This window comes from Dromaius novaehollandiae, chromosome 3 (genome assembly GCF_036370855.1).
Source record: "Dromaius novaehollandiae isolate bDroNov1 chromosome 3, bDroNov1.hap1, whole genome shotgun sequence".
Taxonomy (NCBI): domain Eukaryota; kingdom Metazoa; phylum Chordata; class Aves; order Casuariiformes; family Dromaiidae; genus Dromaius; species Dromaius novaehollandiae.
This window is the reverse complement of record NC_088100.1, coordinates 61,550,530-61,569,406: the sequence shown is the minus strand read 5'-3', so window position 1 is coordinate 61,569,406 and position 18,877 is coordinate 61,550,530. Positions and strand designations below refer to the sequence as shown.

Below are 18,877 nucleotides of genomic sequence, written 5' to 3'. Positions count from 1 at the left end.
GCGCCCGGAGCGGAGCCCGGCTGCGCGCCCCTGCCCGCCGCCGCGAGCGTCCCCTCCGCAGCGCTGCCCAACACCACCTCCCCGCCCGGCTGAGGCTGCCGGCGCCCCGCGCCGGGCCGGAGCCCTCCACGCCCCCAGAGGCGAGCCCCGAACCCCCCGCGAGGGGAAGCGGCCCTTGGCGCGGCGCGGGGAGGGGATGGGGCGGGGGCGGCGCCCGCTCCGGCGATTGACCGGCGCCGCAGCCAATGGCGGCGAGGGCTGCGCCGCGGCGGCGCGGGGCGCCGGTCCGGCGCGCGGGGCGCGGGTGGGGCCTGACGCAGTGGAGCGGCGGGGGCGCGGCGCCGCAGCGGCCGCCGAAGCGGAGGCGGAGGCGGGGCGCGGACTGGCCGGGGCGGGGCCGGCGGGGTCCCTCCCGGGCTGGGCTGACGGCTCCGGTCGGGGAACTTCAATTTCGGATGTGACCGCGAGCGGCAGTGGCAGTGGCGGGCCGGGTCGGGCGCGAGGTGGCCGTTAGGCTGGCAGGTAGAGCCGGCGCGGCGCGGCGCGGCGCGGCGGAGGGCGCCCCGGGGGAGCGTTGCCCGGAGCGACGCCTACCGCCGGCGATGGGGGGTGCCGGGCAGCGAGGTGCCCCCCGACCCCCAGCTGGGGCTCCGTCCGCTGCGGGGAGCTGCCCCTCCCGGGCGAGCAGCGGCGGGGGGGAGGGCAGCGGGTCTGGGGCCCGTGCCCGGCCGCGCGGGGGGAGCGGGGACGACAGGGAGCGGTAGCGGCCCCGGGGAAGCGAGTCCGGAGCGGCGGCCGGGGGGATACGCTCCCCAGTGGTGGCGGGGCTGAGGGGCGGCGGGGCTGTGCCCCTCCCGCCGCGCGGGGGTCTCTGCGGGGCCCCGCTCGCTCCGCCCGGCGGCCCCGGCGCGGCGCGCCGCTCGCCGCCGTTCGCTTTCAAACTTCCCTCGCGGGGCCGCGGCAGCGCCCGCTGCCGGCCGGGGCGGGCGGGCGCGGCCGGACCTGGCTGCGCTCCGCGGTGCTGCGCGCCAGCGCCGCCGCGGGACTGCCGCCGCCGGGCGCCGGGCTGCGGCTTGACATGCTGCTGGCGTCGCGGTCCTCCTGCATCTGCTGCCTTTTTTTGGGTCTCCCACTTCCTGGTCTGAATGTGTGAGGCACGGGAGAGGGATTCTGTGTTGGTTTTTTTCTTTCCACCCGAAAAACTGCGGATTTTTGTGAGTCACTTTCCCACGCAATAGCTAAACGGCTGTAGCCTGCGCCCGTAGTGTGAATACTGGGGGAGGAAGAGAAGACTTTGGGCTTTTATTTTGTTTTCCTTTTTCCTGGACTTCCATTCTTCATTCTGATAGCTTCGTGCTGTTCATATCTCAGACTTTTTCTTTCTTTCTTTCAGTTGTAAGCTAGCAACTGCAGAAAAATGGACTAACTGGGACCCTGCACTGAAGCTGGTTTTCAGTAATTCTGTAGGCGATACAATTGGGGAAGATTATACATTCCTAACTTCTTTCTTTCTCTTCAGGATTAAAAAAAAAGCAAATTGGGGTAGAATCCTATTGTTCATTCTTTATCTGCTCTTTTATAATGTAGTCTGCCTTTCAAGATGTGATGACCTGGCTTCTGGATGAACATTATACACTAAGCTCTTTAAACAAATTGAGATGTTATTTATAAATTTGAGTACGAGTCCAAAGTTCTTTTCCTATTATTGTTCTTTTGCAGGGCTTTGATTACAATACTGCACAGTCTGAACAGTCTCAGAACAGCCATAAACACTGTGGTACAAGCTTTAGTGCAGCATTTTTCCGCAGATGAAGATCCTACTGGGTTGAAGTTAATCCCTCTTGAAGTTAATAGTATTGTGCATGCATGTGTATGGCCAGAATGGGCTTAAAGGAGGTTACTTTATAAATCATCTCTGATTGACATAAAAGGAGTTGGTTTTGGTTTTTCTCATCTTAATGGTTATAATTTCCAGAAACAGCCTCTGAAATGAAAGCACTGGGAAGAAACATGTAATAGCCAACTAGAGAGTAAACTTAGATTAAGATGCTTTGATACTGGTAACAGATAGCAAACAGTTTAATTGGGCCCTTTTTTCTTCTTGTAAAGCTGTCTAAGACCCATTTTTAATTAAAAACATGTAATTTATAGCTTTATTTGTCAGTGATGTATAGTACTTCACTTAGCTTTACTGCCTCATTTTCCTTTCTGCTAGCATGTGTGCTACCAGAGTGTTAGAAAAAAATGCTGCGAGCACAGAACTCGGCAGACTTAGCCTTTAGCAAATTCTGATGAACTTGCATATTTCCAGACTTGGAGCATTTGAAATGGCAAATTACTTGTTTAATAGGAAATACCTAAAAAAACAAAGCTGCATCCTTTGGCATGATACTTTTAGGTCTCAAACAGCAGAGAGAAATTCAGTCTTTATACTAACTAATAGAGGCAACCACTTACAGAAGAGTCCCCGCTTGGAACCTGTTTCGTGCCACCCTGTGTTACTTAGTAATAGCCTGAAAGGGTATTCGGCTGAAGCGTTCCGCTTCAGTTGCTGCTCTCCTTCTTTCTGACAAGTTTTCATTTCTGCTTGCCATGCTGCTTTCTGTCTGGCATTACCCTTAACGGTAATAAGTTGAGCTGTTCTCTCTTGCTTGAATTTCAGCTTTCTGCTGAGCTTGATCCTCTTTCGGCTTAGAATATGACCTTCCTTTCCTGGTTTTTGGAGGTTATGGATCTCTGAGTTTATATCAACAGTCTGTGTCCATGGCAGACAAGCTTGTTTTGTAATAAGCTCATTTAGAACTGTCTAACCAAGACTTTCAAAACTGTGCGTATTCTGTGTATAATCATTTTGAAAGTGGAACAGAGGGAGAGTTCAAACTTCTTAACAGCCTGAGTCACATGGAATAGGCTTATGGGCCTCCTCACTTTGGAAATATACCTTCTGTTCCATCTCTGATTTGATAGCAGTTGCAGTCAATTCATAAGAAATTTCTGATTTCCACTTCCTCTTGATATAACTTAATAAGTAAGAGCAAATAAAGGCAGCACTATGAGCTGTTGATACCTATTACTGGGGTTTCACAATGACACCACCATGGACTGAATTGTTCTGATTTAGAGTGGGTTGACTGGAGAGTAGTTGTATTGCAGACTTCATTCAGTCTGGTCTGAATCATTTAGTGAGGCTGGATATAGGCAAAACATGCATTTTTCATGCATCCAACTCTAGAATCATGCATTTGAGGATGAAGAACATGGGTCATACACAGAAGATGAGAAACTGTTCTGGGAAGTAGAGACACTGAAAGAAGGCGTTGTGGATTGTGATTAATAATCATTTGAACATATTCTCTGTAGGTCATTGATCAAATAATCAAGCTAGGAATATTAAACAGCATATGAAAGATACGACAGGATAATATCTTCCTATTCTGTAGTTGTTAATTATGGGATTTCTTTTGGCGTTCTGTGTTCGTTTTTGGTATTGAGAACTTTAGAGATATGATTGCAATAACTTCAAAGAATTTTAAGAGTTAAAAGAACTGGGAGCTTTGTCTGAGTAGAAAAGGTTGATGTGTACAAGTATTAAAAAGGGAGAGGGCAAAATAAAAGGATGATAATTGTACCTATAATGTGGAGGAAAGCGGATATGAAAGGAGGATATCAAGCTATGAAAATATTCAGTAGCTAGAAAGAGAACTAAACAGTTAACACTTTAATAGTTACATCTATAATATACAGTATTACACTAATTATTGAAAAAGAGCAAATTTTCTACATAATAGTTTAACACTTCTGAATATTAATAGAGTAAGAATGATTTACCAAAGTTTGCAGTGTATTCCCCGTTGTTAGATTTTTTTTTTTTTTTAAAGCAAGATGGGGTATTTTCTTGGAAAAGATGTATTGATTGAAATGACAGTTTCATTCGAGAACTGATCTGATCTTGGTATTTGGGGGGGAGGGTGAGTTTTCTTCATCTCAGGGAAGATTAACCCAAGAAAAGCACTGTTGGAAAAATACTCACTGTACACTCATCCAGTTGCTGGACACAAAAGAGGGGATGGGAGTTTGTAACTGAGGCAGGAGAATGGATTTGCCCCTTCTGTTGATAGGTGAAGCATACCATGAAACTGTGCTGTTACAGCCTGGATTACACAAGTCAAACTGTATATTAAGAGGTCATGTCTGGCTTTCTAAATTGAAAGAAAAGATTCTTCTTGACTTTAAGGGAGTTAGACTTTATAATAAACTGTCACACTCATATTTTTTAAAAAGAGATAAATCAGTGGCTTTTTCTATAGTATTTGAGTGTTCACACTTAAAAAATATTTCTCATTTAAGTACAGTTCAATTTCACTTTTCTGGTTTTCTAAATCACTTGGTTGGTAGTGCTGATGTTTGGTGTAATATGACTACAAATTTAATTCCAGATTCTCTTACAGGTAAAGAAGATAGTGTGCTGCTATCCAGTTGTGATAGTTGATCTCATTTTACCAGTCTTCAAGACTTTTGTCGGAGTTAAAGGTAACTTGTGATTTTTGTTTTAATACCAGAAAATGCGCTGTAGGAACTTACTAAACATGAGAAGTTTTGTGTTCTGTTTCAATTTCTCATAAACATTTTTGCTGTTAATATGATAAATTTACATGGTTTAACTTGGCAATTCTGTAGTATTGCATAGGAGGGAATATATTAATGATATAGTAAATATTGTGATTTTTAGCAAATACTTAAATTGTTAATTAAAATGTTCATGGTATAACCGCTGCGTGAAAGTAACTTTACCAGTGACTTATTTCTTCTGCAAAATTGACTGGATCTTTGTGTTGTGGCACATGTGAAAGCCGTATCAAGAGAATATGGATTAGTTATTGTCGGGTAATGCAACAATAGCCATTCTGCTTGCTTAGTGAAATGTGAAAAGCATGTTCCATGTGTCGTATGAGATTAGAGTTGCATGTAATGCAAATTGGAAAACTGTAGGAATATGGGCTTGCTTATTTTACAGGATTTAAAAGAAAGTCTGTTTCAGCTGCAGTAGTGGCTGATGCTTGTAGTGGTGCTATGTAAAACACTGCATTACAGCATCTCTTCAAGTGCTGTTATGTGCCTAGCAAGCTGTATAGGCATTGCTGACAAAAAGGCTTAACATCTTCTAATTTCAGTTTACAACTCATGACTTGATCTCTGCTTGTTGTATTCTTTATGTAGTTCCTTGCATCTGACATATTACTTCCTGAGGGGTTTTTTTTTGGAAGATAAAACAGAAACAAAATCAGAACAATTGTATGCAATTAGTATATGAAACTTCAAAGCCTAGCAACACCTCCACCTCCCAAATCCTGTTTACTTTCCCCAATAATTCCCTATACCTTATTGCCTTCTACACTCATGTACCCTGTTTTTCTCCTAGTTCTGGACTGAAGCTGGGGCTGGATCTTTTCTTATGAGAGCAGAAGACTCAAATCTAGCTGATGTTTGTGAGGTCTTGGAAGGCAGAATTTAAGATGCTTGGCCTTTATTCTGCACATCACAGAACTTCCTTCGGTGGTGGCATGATGTCTGGTGACTGGACTAAAGTATAGTTGCTTAGAAAGCCTGACTTCTTTTGAGTTGGCCCCTGTCATAGATACCAATTGGCTGGCTGTGAATATTCTCTGAAGCAAGCAGTATATATATATATAATGTATATTTTTTTCTCCTAATCGATGTGATAAGCTACTACGGCTGTTCATCTGTGGAGTTGATTTCAATAATGGTAGCTTGGCTCTTCAGAGATCTTGTTGTGAAGGATTTCCCCCCACCCTGGATTCTTTCTGAAGGTGATATAGCTTGCCTTTAATTTACCCTGCTGTTACTGTTATACAGCCTGTGTGCTGTGTAAGAGGCCATTAGAAGAAGTACAATAGGGTTAACTAAAGACAGTTTAAAGGCGACTATGAGTTGCCTTGCTGCTCTAGCTTTGAATCTTCTCTTTTGCCTCTAACATTGTCTATGTGGCTTTCTGTTTGCAAAGCACTGGTTCTAGAGAAGCGTTCTGTAGAAAAACAAGTCCAGTTACCAGAAAATAAAAATAGACTCTTAAAAAAGAAGTTTGGATTTTGAAAGATCAGTTTCGGCTTAAATTACTTGCACTGATGACAAAGCAGAGTTTAACCAAATATTTATTATTGAAATTACTCTGTAATTAGTAGTGTTGTACAGCTAAATGTAACACCAAATTTTACTGTAAATTACTGCTATCCCATTACTGTGGCTTCAGAAGTATAGAGTACAACTGTGGTATTCTTTTTAGTGGTCTGGATAAAAATTTGACTACAACATTTTAAGAATATATTTTGTATTTTTAATAACATTCTTCAGTGTATATTTAAAATGTGTGATGTGATCTCTTACCGCAATGGAAAATTAGAATAGCCTTTTCAAATTTAAAGTACTCTGTTATCCTGGGTTTGGGATTTAAAATACATATTCTTATTGCAATCTTCGAATTGATAATATGCTGAGTCAGTCACAAGTTAAAGGTCTGCCTGTTTCCTACTACCTCAGGAAAAATACAACAAAATTAAAATTTGATTATAAAAATAGGTACTTGTGTTTCACATTTATTCAGATAATTTCTATTACTTCCAGTTACTCACAAGAGCAAGGATTCTTTAGTAAACATTTTAGAATATACTGAGTATACCCTGCAGATATGAAAAATGCAACATAAGCTCCGTTGAGTTTGACATTTCAGTTTTGAATGAAAACTCCTGTTCAATTTCTAATACAGTATTTTGGACTTTGTAGATGCTATTTGTATATGAACCATACTTTCTGCTGTTTCGTAGGTTGAAAGAAGCTTATTTTTTGTCTTTTTATCACCTGTTCTTTTTCCCTCTTTTGAAGCTGTACTTAAAATAGATCTGTATCTGCTGTTATTGCATCAGCAAGGTGCAAGGTAATAAGCCTGCTTATTAATCTTTTCTGAGAGGATTTGATTCTTTTTTGTTGTATAGCTTTTTGGGTACTTTTTCTGGTAGGATGCTACGTTACTGGAGCCATGCATCTGAAGCAAACCCGACATCTATAAAAGAGACGCAAAAAATGTGTTATAATGAACTTTATACTTACATCAGTGCTAAGTGTTAAGGCTACTTTGTGCCCTCTCTAGTCACCACTTCTGTATTGCGGTAATCTTTGACAAGAGGTTAACAACATAGTGATCCAGTACAGTTGTCTTGATCAAGCCTAGGATTACTACAGATCAGTGCTAGTACTCTTTCTTTACAACCCAAATTGCAAATGATTTAGCATTAAACCTATTTTTGACCTCTGATTTGCTCACATTAATTAACTTATGATTTTGGATATTTGGACTCGCTTTTACTGTATGCTTTCTCTTTTCTTTGTGTGCTAGAAGATATGTCTTGTAGAAAGCAGGTAATTTTTTAGAGGTGGTTGAGATCAATGAGCTTGTAGATATTTATTTTTCTTTTTTTTTTCTCTCTCTTGAATATGGGTTTTGCTTGCAACATGAGACCATTATAACTTTATTAAGTGTATTGGAATATTTTAATTTACATGAGCAAAGCAAACATTTCTGAAGACTAGAATCCGTACTCTGTCTTCCAATTTCATTCAATAGAAAAGGTGAAACACTTAGCACAATAATTAAGACTTTTTGTCACAGTTTAATATACACCATTTTTTGTGTCCCCGTGTCATTTCAGTAAGTATGAATGCTAGTTAAGTTACATGGGATATTCGCAAAATAGAATGATAGAGTTACAGAACAGACTGAATACTTGAGGTATTGTAGAAAAACTTTTACAGTATTACCAGTACATTTTTCCTGAAATGTAGCCAAAATGATACTGTATAAGTGAATTTGGGAATAGCTTTTACCTCAGTGCTATTTTGTGGGTGAGAAAATTCTTGGAGAAAAGGTGTCTTTTCTGTAAAAATGCTCTGTAAAAAGACTTACATTGGCAGAGAGATCTGCGTCAAAAACTTTATCCAAAGGCAAAATGAAATTTTATTATGAAACATGGTAGCAGACAAAATTTTGAATTGGGGAAAGTATGAGTGTGATATACTAAAACAGTCCATTTTAAGAATACCAAATTATATTCGTTATACAGGGTATGCTGCTTTTTGAATTGTAAGGCCAGAAGAGGTTGAAGCTAAAAGCTTATTTCCCCTTCTCCTCCCTGCATCCCCCCCCACCAATTGTTTTGGCAAATTTAGTAAAAGATATATATTGCCACATACCTTACCTATATCCTTAGTTGCAAGCTCAATAACCCTGACAGAATATTTGCAGTATTAATTAGAGACCAGGTATTATTAAATGTCATGTGAAACAGATTGCTTCCTCCTGAAGGAAAAGTTTGCGCAATTTTAGCGCTGATACAAAAGAATGATGCTAGAGGTTTATTACTTCTTGTCTCCATATGTATTATGGACTTCCCTTTCTTGTATTTTTGGAATGCCTTATGAAGCTTTGTAAAATACATTTGTTAGCTGAAGTTTATTTGCCTGTGCTGACTTTTTGGAAAGTCTAAATGATTTAGCTCTTTATCTTCACAGAATCATAGAATAGTTGAGGTTGGAAGGGACCTCTGGAGATTGTCTAGTCCAGCCTGGTGAAGCAGGGTCACCTAGAACAGGAATCTCAGTGCTTGAGGAATTATGCTTGAAGTACTGGACTAAGAGTAAAAGCATTTTGACTTACTGCTTGCAAATGGGTTTTTAAAAATTCATGTGAAGACATGAAACCAGTTGTGAGCAGATTCATTTGAGCCATACACTGCTTTTTATAAAAATGTGGCTTCTATGCATCTTTTAGCCCTTTTGTTCACAGCTCAGAATTTTTGGCTGTGATTTTTAAGTTTCATTTTCATTATCTTTACTTGCATTCCAAGGCAACACCTGCCATGAAGATGGTTGATTTACCATAAAATACCCCAGTTGTTAGGTCTGCTTAGAGTATGCCTAATGTGTTAGATAAAGCTCAAGACATATGCCGTGCATAGCAGTGTTATAATTTCGGAATGGGACCAGATGAGAACAGTTATTATTGGCTGAACTTCTTAGTCGCTGTCATGAGCCCTAGTTTTCTGGCTTCAAACATCTTATATCCATAAATAAACTGTTGAATATTGTGGGAATATTAATTTGGCTGGCAAAGTTTAAAAAAAAATTGCATGTTACAGTTTAGATGTAAAGATTAAATACTTTAAACCTGTAATCAAAGGTAAAATCAACCTGTTCTTTTATTTGTGAATGATCTTTGCTTTGCTTCCAAAGGGTTGAAGATTAAAAATGCCATTGAAAATCTCTGGATCCTTTCTGTTCAAAAGTTTACAAGGGTATTTTGATTTTAGTAATTTAAAAAGAGGTCTTTTTTTTCCTCTGACTTTAACAAAAAACTATTTGTCAAGCATATTTAAGTTTTAAGACTCCATTTATGCATCTGCCTTAAAAAGGTATTTCTACAAGTGTTAAAGTTTGCAAAAAAAAAAAAAAAAGAAAGAAAAAGAAAGAAAAAGAAAAAAAAGAAAGTTGTACCATTCCCAAGATAAACAATGACATAGGATGCTTGCTAGAAGAATCAGTGTACGAGCAGTTAATTTAACTGCACAACACACAACAAATAGAGGTATTCAGTGAATATTTTGTGACTTTTGGTTATGTCAAAAAAGTAAAAACATAGGCATTTCTTTCAGAAGAATGCTTTATTCCTCTGGCTGGTTCTTCTCATTACTTTTGCTGACTAAAGTAGGGCAGTATATCCATAGGTGTCTCTTAGTAAACTGATCACATAATTATGATGGCAAGCCGAGTTAAAGGAAAATAATTTGATTGTTTTTTCAGAGTTCCTGTTCAATGTAACTTTGTTCTTTGCAAAAAAAACCCCAAAATAATAATTTTGACCACAGCTAAGGATGAACCCAGAGCACAGTAGAGTTATGTTAGAGCCGTTCCTAATTACTGGTTTCCAGGATACATTGCTCTTGAAGAACACTTAATTTTTGAGTTACATTTCAAGGCTCAAGGTTTCAGAAAGTTCTTGGTGCGTCAGAGAAATTTCAGTGAAAGAAATCATCTAGATGTAGGGGAGAGCATACTCTGTAGTTTGGTGTGAACACAAACCTAAAAAAAATAAGTGTCTTTCCTGGGTCACCATTAAGCGAGGTGGATAACTAATACATTTAAGAACTTAAAGGCAGCGGGCTGATACGAAATTAGCATTGATTAAAAAAAACTTCTTATAGAAGATATAAGAAGCTTTATACAGATACTTTCTTTTACTTCATATATCCACATTGGGGGTGAAATCTTTGCTTTCACCACACTCCTCTGGTACTGGACTGTGCTTTTGGTGATCACTTGATTAACTACCACTTCGAAGGGGAAATTGCTGTATTTTGAGCAATGATGAAAATCACAGCAGAGCTGCAGTACTCTGATTTTGTTGTATAGCAACAATAATGTTTTTTTTTTTTAAACTGAAGATAGGTTCTATGTGTTAGCATTTGTACTGTGTAGTATATAAAGAAGTTACTCCGTTTTTGTAATAGGGAAAGTGCTCTAAGTTTTTAAAAATTAGGAGCTAGTGCCAGTCAGTATTATAAAACATAAAATTAGGAGCTAGTGCCAGTCAGTATTATAAAACACAATGATATTGTTGTGGGATTTTTCAGTTCCTTCTAACTTTAGTAAGAACACTTTCTTTCCTTAATAGGGTTTCATTACATTTTCTTTGCTCTTTTTTATTCTGGTTTATGCTCTGCAATTGGAAGCTTATTTTTTTAAAATTAAATTTGGATCCATTTTGAATTAAATTCTACAGTTTCCTTCTTTCAGAAAATAACTTTTAGTCGAATGGTTTTCTGAATTTTAGTGAAGTTAAATAATTTTCATGTGCAATAAGTAGCTGAGCTGAAACTTAGTGACACACTGAGCACTTAGAGCTACTGTTAGAAGAATATCCTGCTTTATCAACCCTACTAGTTAGCTGTTGCCTAGGGTTTCTGTAGCTTGTCAAATGTTGTTTGTTCTTTCCTCACCCTCCTTTCCTATATAAAATGAAATAAAGAAGATTCCTTTTATTTGGAGAAACAAAGTTTATCTTGGGTATTGAGTTTCTCATTTGTTTTAGCAGAAGCTGCTCTTCTCTAACTAGCTTCAGTTTCTGCCTCTCACCATGTGTTTGATCCAGTCACTTCCCTCCTAGTCTGTTTGGTGTATTTGTGTGGGAATATGCGGGACAGCACTGTGTTGGGATGGCATTGGTTTGCTGTCAGATAGTGTTTAAATTCTTGAATATATTTCATCTTGATCTGGTAGAGAGGACCTCTGTATACACATACATTGTAAGGGTGTTTCATGCTGAATACGATCCTTAGATTACTCTGTTACACAAATGTGGAAATGTCTGATTTTGTGCACTTATGTCTTTTTTTTTCCCCAGATGTGTTCAGTTACAGTATTATTCTCTGATAGTTTCAAAATGTAATTGGTACTTTAATACTTGTGCAGAACTTCTCTTGTTTAATTTTTTTGGTGTTCTAGAGGGTTGAATACTTTTCTTACATGATGGAACATCATTAGTTTGATTTCTGTATGAATACAGAGTTGGGGAAAGCTTGTAGTGTGTAATTCTGTAAAATGTAGGAGGAAAAAATCACAAAATGCAAGTTTGACAGCTGTCAAAACAGAGCTTCATGAGTGTTAAATATTCTTACTAAAACAGCAAGATGCTGCTGTAATGGGAATTCCACCTTTATCAGTTTTTTTTTTCAGTTGTTTGTTTACTATTTTAAGAGTATTACTGGTGTTCCTTTAAAAAGATGACAAACTACTTTGCCATGAGATTTTTGCAGGATTAAAGTTACAATTATTTCCACTTTCCAGTAGCATAGTTTAAAGTTTACAAAAATTTGGTTTCTTTAAGCATATTTTTGTAGAGCATTATTAGTCTAAAATGATATGCAGTCAATTAAAATAGGAAGCTGGGTATCTGTACTCTGTGTATGGAGGTTACGTAGGAAGTCTTTAAGCAACTGAGGTCAGGCTTCCATCTTCAACAGATGTCATGCAGTTTTTTTATTTGCTTTTTGCCCCACCCAACCCTGTTTTGGTTTATCCTCTAAAGGTGTGATTCCCTGTGTTTTCCCAGCTCCAAGCTCTGTGTAACTGCTTCCTCACCACCTCTTTCTTTCTTCTGCTGCCCTCCTGCCTTTTTCATTTCTCCCATTGAATTAACTCTTAAGTAAATGCTATTGTTGTTTGTGAAGTCTTGGACTGCTAGAGACTGGAAGACAGGTTTTGGTCTGCTACTCATAGTTAGAGGTATCATATTTGTAATGGGTGGAGAGTAGTCTGATGGTGGTATGCTGCAAAAGTATGCATAACTTTTTGTGTCTCCTGTAAGTAACAAAATGTTACCTGATCCACAGATGGGATTTTTAAATGCTACACTAATCAAGTATGAAAGGTTTCTTGTTGCTTCGTATAAAGGTGATCACATTCAGGGCTTTAACTGAAACTGTAGAAACCATCTCAGAATTCTTTGTTTAAAAATGGCAACATAGCTAGTGTTGCAACTGAGATCGTCTAAAATAGTTCTCATATCAAAAGGACTACAGTTTCTCTTGCAACATCAGACTAAGCTGATGACCTTTCCAGCACTTCTATCCTTTAGTTTGGGAAACAGTTCTTGTTCCCTTTCCCTTGCTAGGCTAAAAGGATATGCCTTGTTATTTTTTGAGGTATGTCCTGCCTTTGCATAAAAAGCATTTCAATTTACTGAGCTGTCTGTGTGCTTGAAAAGCACTGCCATAGGCTACACTCCTCAAGAGTATGTGATTGTTCACATGACAAAATTGCCTTTGATGCTGATACCCTGAAGGACTGTTAATTCTGCAAAGAGCTAAAGTACTCTGCTAGAGGTTTCTCAGCAATTCAGTGCTTTTAGCCAAAGGAGTGCTATATCCAGTTTTCTAGTTTGATCTGCTGACTTGGTTGTAGTTACTTTTTTGAATCACTTTTATGCTTTGTTGTTTTGTTATTAGTGTTTAAAACACACTTGTAAATTTTAGTGTAGAAGGCTTGAGGAACCAAGCAGAAGGATCAAACTAATCTTTAAATTTTTAGCTTGTTGCTGCCTAGGGGGAAGTGATAGCAAGAGAAAAGTCACTAATGCATGTGTAGAGCATACTCAGGCACAAGCTCCTAAGGCTTTGACTTCCACTAGGCTTCCCTTTCTGTTTGGGGTGCTAATAGAGGGCCTAACTTTGGGGGAGGGAAGTAAGAGAAAAGGAGGAATCTAAAGTCATACAGAATTCTTTTCTCCATATTTTTCAAACCTATGCTCTGTTCTCTCTTTCCTGCGGCCTGGTATGCTGTTTGGATAAGGTGTGCTTGCTCCAGTGCGTGAAAATATGCTGCTAATCTTTTTCTTTCTACAGCTAGTAGGCTTTGTGGCTGTTTGCCTAGCATTATTGTAGGAATGGTGATATTCAAAGACCTGACCAGCAGATAGTTCTTCAATACCATGAAACAGAAAAAAGAGGTTATGAGAAGTAAGGGGCTTGCAGTCTGACATAATGCAAAGACACTGCATTATCGTGGTTTCATGCTCACAAGACATTTGAGTCAACATAGCAATGTATGATCAATAGGATGCTGCTTTGTTTCCTGTAGGCAGTTTTATTTCCTCGTTTTACATAGGCGATTTTGACTGCTAAACATTTAACTCCATCTGTAAAGCTAGAATAATCCTAGAATGTCTTCCCTTTCTGTTGTTGCTTAAATTTGAAGAATCTATAGGAAATACAGTAGTACTAACTAGCAGAACTAATCTGTTCTTTCTCTGCTTATGCTAGACTGCCATTGCCTCCAGTAACATATTTTTAAGCTGTGTGACTTTCAGCTGAAAAAATTATAGCATCAAAATGGTTAGTTATAGTGATTTATTGAAGTTGTTACCAGGAATTCCCACCAGGGAGGGTTTTGAAATATAGCAGTTGGTAAGCAGATAGAAAATACCATGTTTTGGAGGGATTTATGGCAATGAGACTTGGGGGGGGGGGGATGTGTGTGCCATCTTCCCCCCTCCCCCCCCCCCCAACCCATTGCAAACGTGAGGAAATCTTTTCTAATGCATGTGAAAAGCTAGGTATAAACTCCTGAAACTTGTAATTTTTAAGCCCTTTAAATTACTTTTTTAAATTACATGACATTTTTCTGTGGTCTTATGATGACTGTATCTGTTTTGTTCTGTAGTTTACATAAGTATTAAGAAAGTAGGTTGTCATTAAAACGTGAGGGATCTCCTGACCTTTGAGAAAAGGGTGAGATGGTATTATGAGAGTTTTAAATCAGATCTACTGAGTTTTTGTAATAAGATGCCAAAGGTTCTTCACTTTTTCTCTTTGTGAACCAAGTTTCAATACACGCAAATATACTGTGACTATTTGACCAAAATTATCAGATTAGCTATTCATGAAATAAGACTTCTATCTGTATCATCCTTTCTGCATTACCAGTTGAAGTACTTGCAGTAATCAGAGCTTTATAATCTTCCTTTCTTGCTTTTATGTTGGTCAACTAACTGTATCCGCATGTTTCTCGGTGCAAAAGATCTTGGATTAAGGGCACAAACTATGTAGTTTCAAAAAAAAAGAAAAAAAAAAGAAAAAAAAAGAGAAAGACGTCAGAACTGGTCATGAAGGTCCTACAAGTTTGTCTAATATCAGCTGAAACTGATTTATATGGCTAGATTTGGTGCTGCTAACTTTTTTCAGGACTGTTCTAATGAATATAGTATTAGTGTGATAAAAGCAAGACAAGATTAGTAAGCATCTTTAGGTAATTACTTTTTCATGTATTTGAAACATTGCTCTCATTCTTTCACCTTATTCTTCCCTTCCCTGTCTGATTCTCCACTTTACAATGTGGTAGTTGTGGAAGTAGTAATATGGAATATTGAAATTTATAAACATGAAACTAAGAATAGAAGCTAAAATCCTTGTTCTGTCAGTACACTAACCATCTAGGTACCAGAATCCACGAGTTCCTGTAGCTGTAAGTTTCCTGTCTGCAGGCTTCTTTTATTTAGCGGTGACAAATAAGTTATTGTCTTTCTTGTAAACCTCCTCAGTATTCACTTGAAGTTTACTTGTAAGCATCAGGAATACAAATATTTAAACTAAGTGCTAATGAAAGACCTAGTGAAGCATGCTTTGTCTTGCTTTATAACAAAATGCCAGCTTTGTTCCTGTCCCCAAAAAATGTTTCAGTGCTGTCAGTACCTTTTTCTTCTTTCCTTCCATTATCCCTTAGCTACCAAGTATTACTAAGTAAGTATGTGTCACTGGCCAGTGAACAGGTACTGACTGTAAAGCTACTAAACCAAAGAGAATATGACTATGGATTCATACTATAGACTCTTAACTGATTTGGATCTCTCTTCTGCCTAGCTGCTTTCATGAATCTTGTAGGAACTGAGTATTACTGAGATCTCTGAACTACTGCCAAATTCAGTTAAAATTGACTATTGAACTTTAATAATTTTTAGGGAAAGATAACAGAGAGATGAACAGATAGGCAATAAGATTACATGAGCCTTGTTTCTGTAGGAAACCAGGCAAAAACTGTAAACATGCCTTGCTGTTGGAGTTCAAAATAGTCTTTGTCCTCTTATTCCTAAAACATCTGATGGTCAATATTTCTTGGTCTCAGTTTCATTTACATTATAAACTGATTTGAGGTAGGGATTCTAGTTTTGCTTTTGTGAAGCACTTGGCATCTGTGGTCATAGACAGGAATGCCATTATTCTTTCATTACGTATCTTTTTTTTTTTTCTGCTTCTCTTGGAGAACAGGTTTAGTCATTTTATTTGTGCCAGTAGTCACAGAACCTCTGGAGGTGGTCTACTCCAACCCTCTGCTCTGTAATAAGTCTACATAGTGCAGGTTGCCTCAGACCTTGTCCAGTCAGGGTTTGAATGCCTCCAAGGATGCAGACTCCACAACCTGTCATGGCAACTTGTTCCAGTGCTTAGTCACCCTCTCAGTGAATAAGTATTTTCTTATCTTCAGAAAGAATTTCCTGTGTTTCAATTTGTGCGTATTGCCTCTTGTCCTGTCATGGGGTAGCACTGAGAAGAGTCTGGCTCTGTGTTCTTTACATGTGTTCTTTACACTTTATGTATGGTATGTGACAGGGTCATGATGCCAAAAAACATTGCACAATGAATCCGTATGCATCTGTTGTGTATGGGAGAGGTTCTACTAGTTTCTATCTCTTAATGCTCTGTCTTCTACAGTCTGTGTACATTTTGCCAGTGATTACCTTGGCACACCTTATAAGAACAAAAGAGTTTGTATTTGGTTCTAAAGTCCAGCTCCCAGGCTTGTATACCATATTTCAGCTGGTAATAATGGGGGTGGGGAGAATCAGCAAAAAAAAAAGAAGCCAATACAGAAAATGGGTTTGATTTGGAAGGAAAAAGTGTGTTTTAAAAAAAAATTACATTTTATTTGACTAGCTCATTATTTCTAAACTGTAACGTTTAAAAAAACAATAAATTACATGATTTAGTTTCTAGAGTGAAGGCAAGAGATTCTTCTGTTTTTTATCACTTTGATCATTGTTTGTACAGATATGTCTTGAGGAGGTGTTCATTGGGGCTTAAGCTCTGAATGTGAGACACAGTTGGTAGACTTATGGCAGTTATGGGAAGCTTATGATTGGAAGATAGAAAGTAATATTTCCAATTTTAGTTGGGATTTCTGAATTACACTAGCATTTTCTCCTCCCCCCCGTGAAATTTTCAAGCAAAAAGCAGAAGAAAGCCTGAAAAATGGCTAATACTTCTGTTGAAACTGAGTATTTGCAAACTGCCTTTTGCTATCAGGCAAGCCTGGCTGCTATACAAACTCACTATGTGCATTGTTGACTTTTGTTCCAAAAACACTTCAACTGTTTTGCTACATCCTTTTTAAGTTCCCAAGTTGACTCAGCTGAATGTGTCTTATTTAGCAACTCAAATCTGTGACAACTTATCATGAGTAAAAGGTCTTACTTCCTCCTTTTTTGCAAGTAGGAAAAGATGTGTTAAATAGCAGAAGGATGTTGCAAAGTTGGTAAAATACAGTCGTGGAAGTTACTTTAATGACACAAATCATTTGATGGGTGTCTTTCAGTAGGTAGACAAGTTCTGCTCTGATAGACCTAAGTGACAAATGATTCTCTGCTACTCTGGAAGGCTTAGTATTACAAAAATCAGAATTTTATTAGATTTGTTTAGATTATTTTGATGCAGTGTTTTAACACAGATCTCAATACCTCCTTCTAAAACAAAAATCCAGCGCTTGAGAATTTCTGTTATTAGCATACCAGCTAAAGAACCATCTAAAGAACCATCTGATGCCTGAATATCTTCACATTTGTTTTTCACCAAGATCTGTGAAGTTATCCTTAGTTCTGCTGTAATGAGGACTCGCTTGAAGTCCTAGCCTTAGTTTGGCTATTGTCTTACTAGTATTGCTCATAAGGCATTAGTATTAATTTATTACCAGAACATTCTCATACTACAGTAATAAAGCAAACTACGAATTTGCTATAGTGCTATAATGCTCTCTGCTATTTGGTTCCCTGACCCATGTATTTTGCCCTTTTACTCACCCACTGCCTTTTTACGCATAAGAAACCCTCCATTATTCTGTATGCATGCTGTTCCAGTTTAATTTAAATTGCTGGCAAGGGCAAGTTTCTGGAAAACTTCCCCTCTCATGAAGATTTTAACCAAATACATGCCTTGACTCAGGTACAAAACCCACAGTTTTTCACAGGTGTTCCCCAACTGTTTGAGACCAGGAGAGAGCCTAGTGGCAGACCACATAGTAGTGTGGCCTGGAAAACAACTGGAGCCGTATCCACTAAATGAGCAGGAGACAAAAATTCTGTGTTAGGTCCCCAAAACTGGTAAGTGGTGGCTGTCATCTGAATTGGTAGGAAAATATGGAATATGATTGATCAAATGAAGCTGAACATTCTATGCAGAGAATTGACTGAGCTTCTTTTAAGTGTGGAAGCAGTGCCCTATCTTTTTCCCTGACCTTAAGCATGTGGTAAAGACGACAGTTTCTAAGCAAGAGGAAAAGGAAATTGTCTCATATTTACTAAATCCTTTTCCTATCAGGAAGTATGCATCACGATTATATGCTTGGCAAGCAAGAGTGCATATTTTGGCACATACATGTCTTTGTCGCTCTAACAGCCTGCCAACATTGCAGGCAACACTAGCAGCAGTCTGTGTCTGAGGCAGTTTTGATTATAAATCCCAGTGCATGCAGTAGGGGAGAAAACTCCATGGGGATGGGCACTATTTGGTCTCCTTGGCACATTTTCCTTTCCTAGTGCACTGAGTAAAGAGAGGGTAAGGAGGAAAAGGAGAAGCAAAGACAATGGTTACTTTTCTAGCAAGCCTGTCTGCATCCTAGCTGAATATCCTGTGAATATTTGTCTAACTTGGAACATGTTCCAGGCTAGTTGTGATGGAACCGAAGATTTGCAATCTAATGGTATCCGAAAGCTATTCTTTAAACCATGGTTTGAATGCACCAACCCCCAGAAATACAAATAGCATCACCCACACAAGCATGCAAGAAATTTTGTAGACAGTACCTGCTTGCTGGCCAAATACAAAATCAATCGTTATTCTCCAGTTTTTAAGTATATGGTTAAACATTTTGTGAAGTTTCTCTGAGGTCAAACGTGGTATCATGAACTTTAGTCCTCAGTCAGTGATCATACACCTATTGACGACCATGCCATTTGACAGAAGGATGGCTTCCACATGTGCACAGGAGC

The 18,877-nt window shown here is 39.0% G+C and overlaps 1 protein-coding gene across 12 annotated transcripts in view; it reads left to right on the top strand.

Moving 5' to 3' along the window:
- The first annotated feature begins 304 nt into the window (after positions 1-304).
- Positions 305-18,877, top strand: part of EPB41L2 (erythrocyte membrane protein band 4.1 like 2) — a 118,222-nt gene continuing 99,649 nt past the window's right edge. For 3 of the 12 annotated variants that reach the window (XM_026119585.2, XM_064508980.1, XM_026119575.2), the window contains exons 1-2: positions 305-522; positions 4,449-4,530. The gene's annotated coding sequence lies outside the window, so the exon portion shown is untranslated. Of the gene's footprint in view, positions 523-1,076; positions 1,215-4,448; positions 4,531-18,877 lie in introns of those variants that run through there. The other 9 variants (XM_064508981.1, XM_064508979.1, XM_026119613.2 and 6 more) reach the window with 5 other exon arrangements.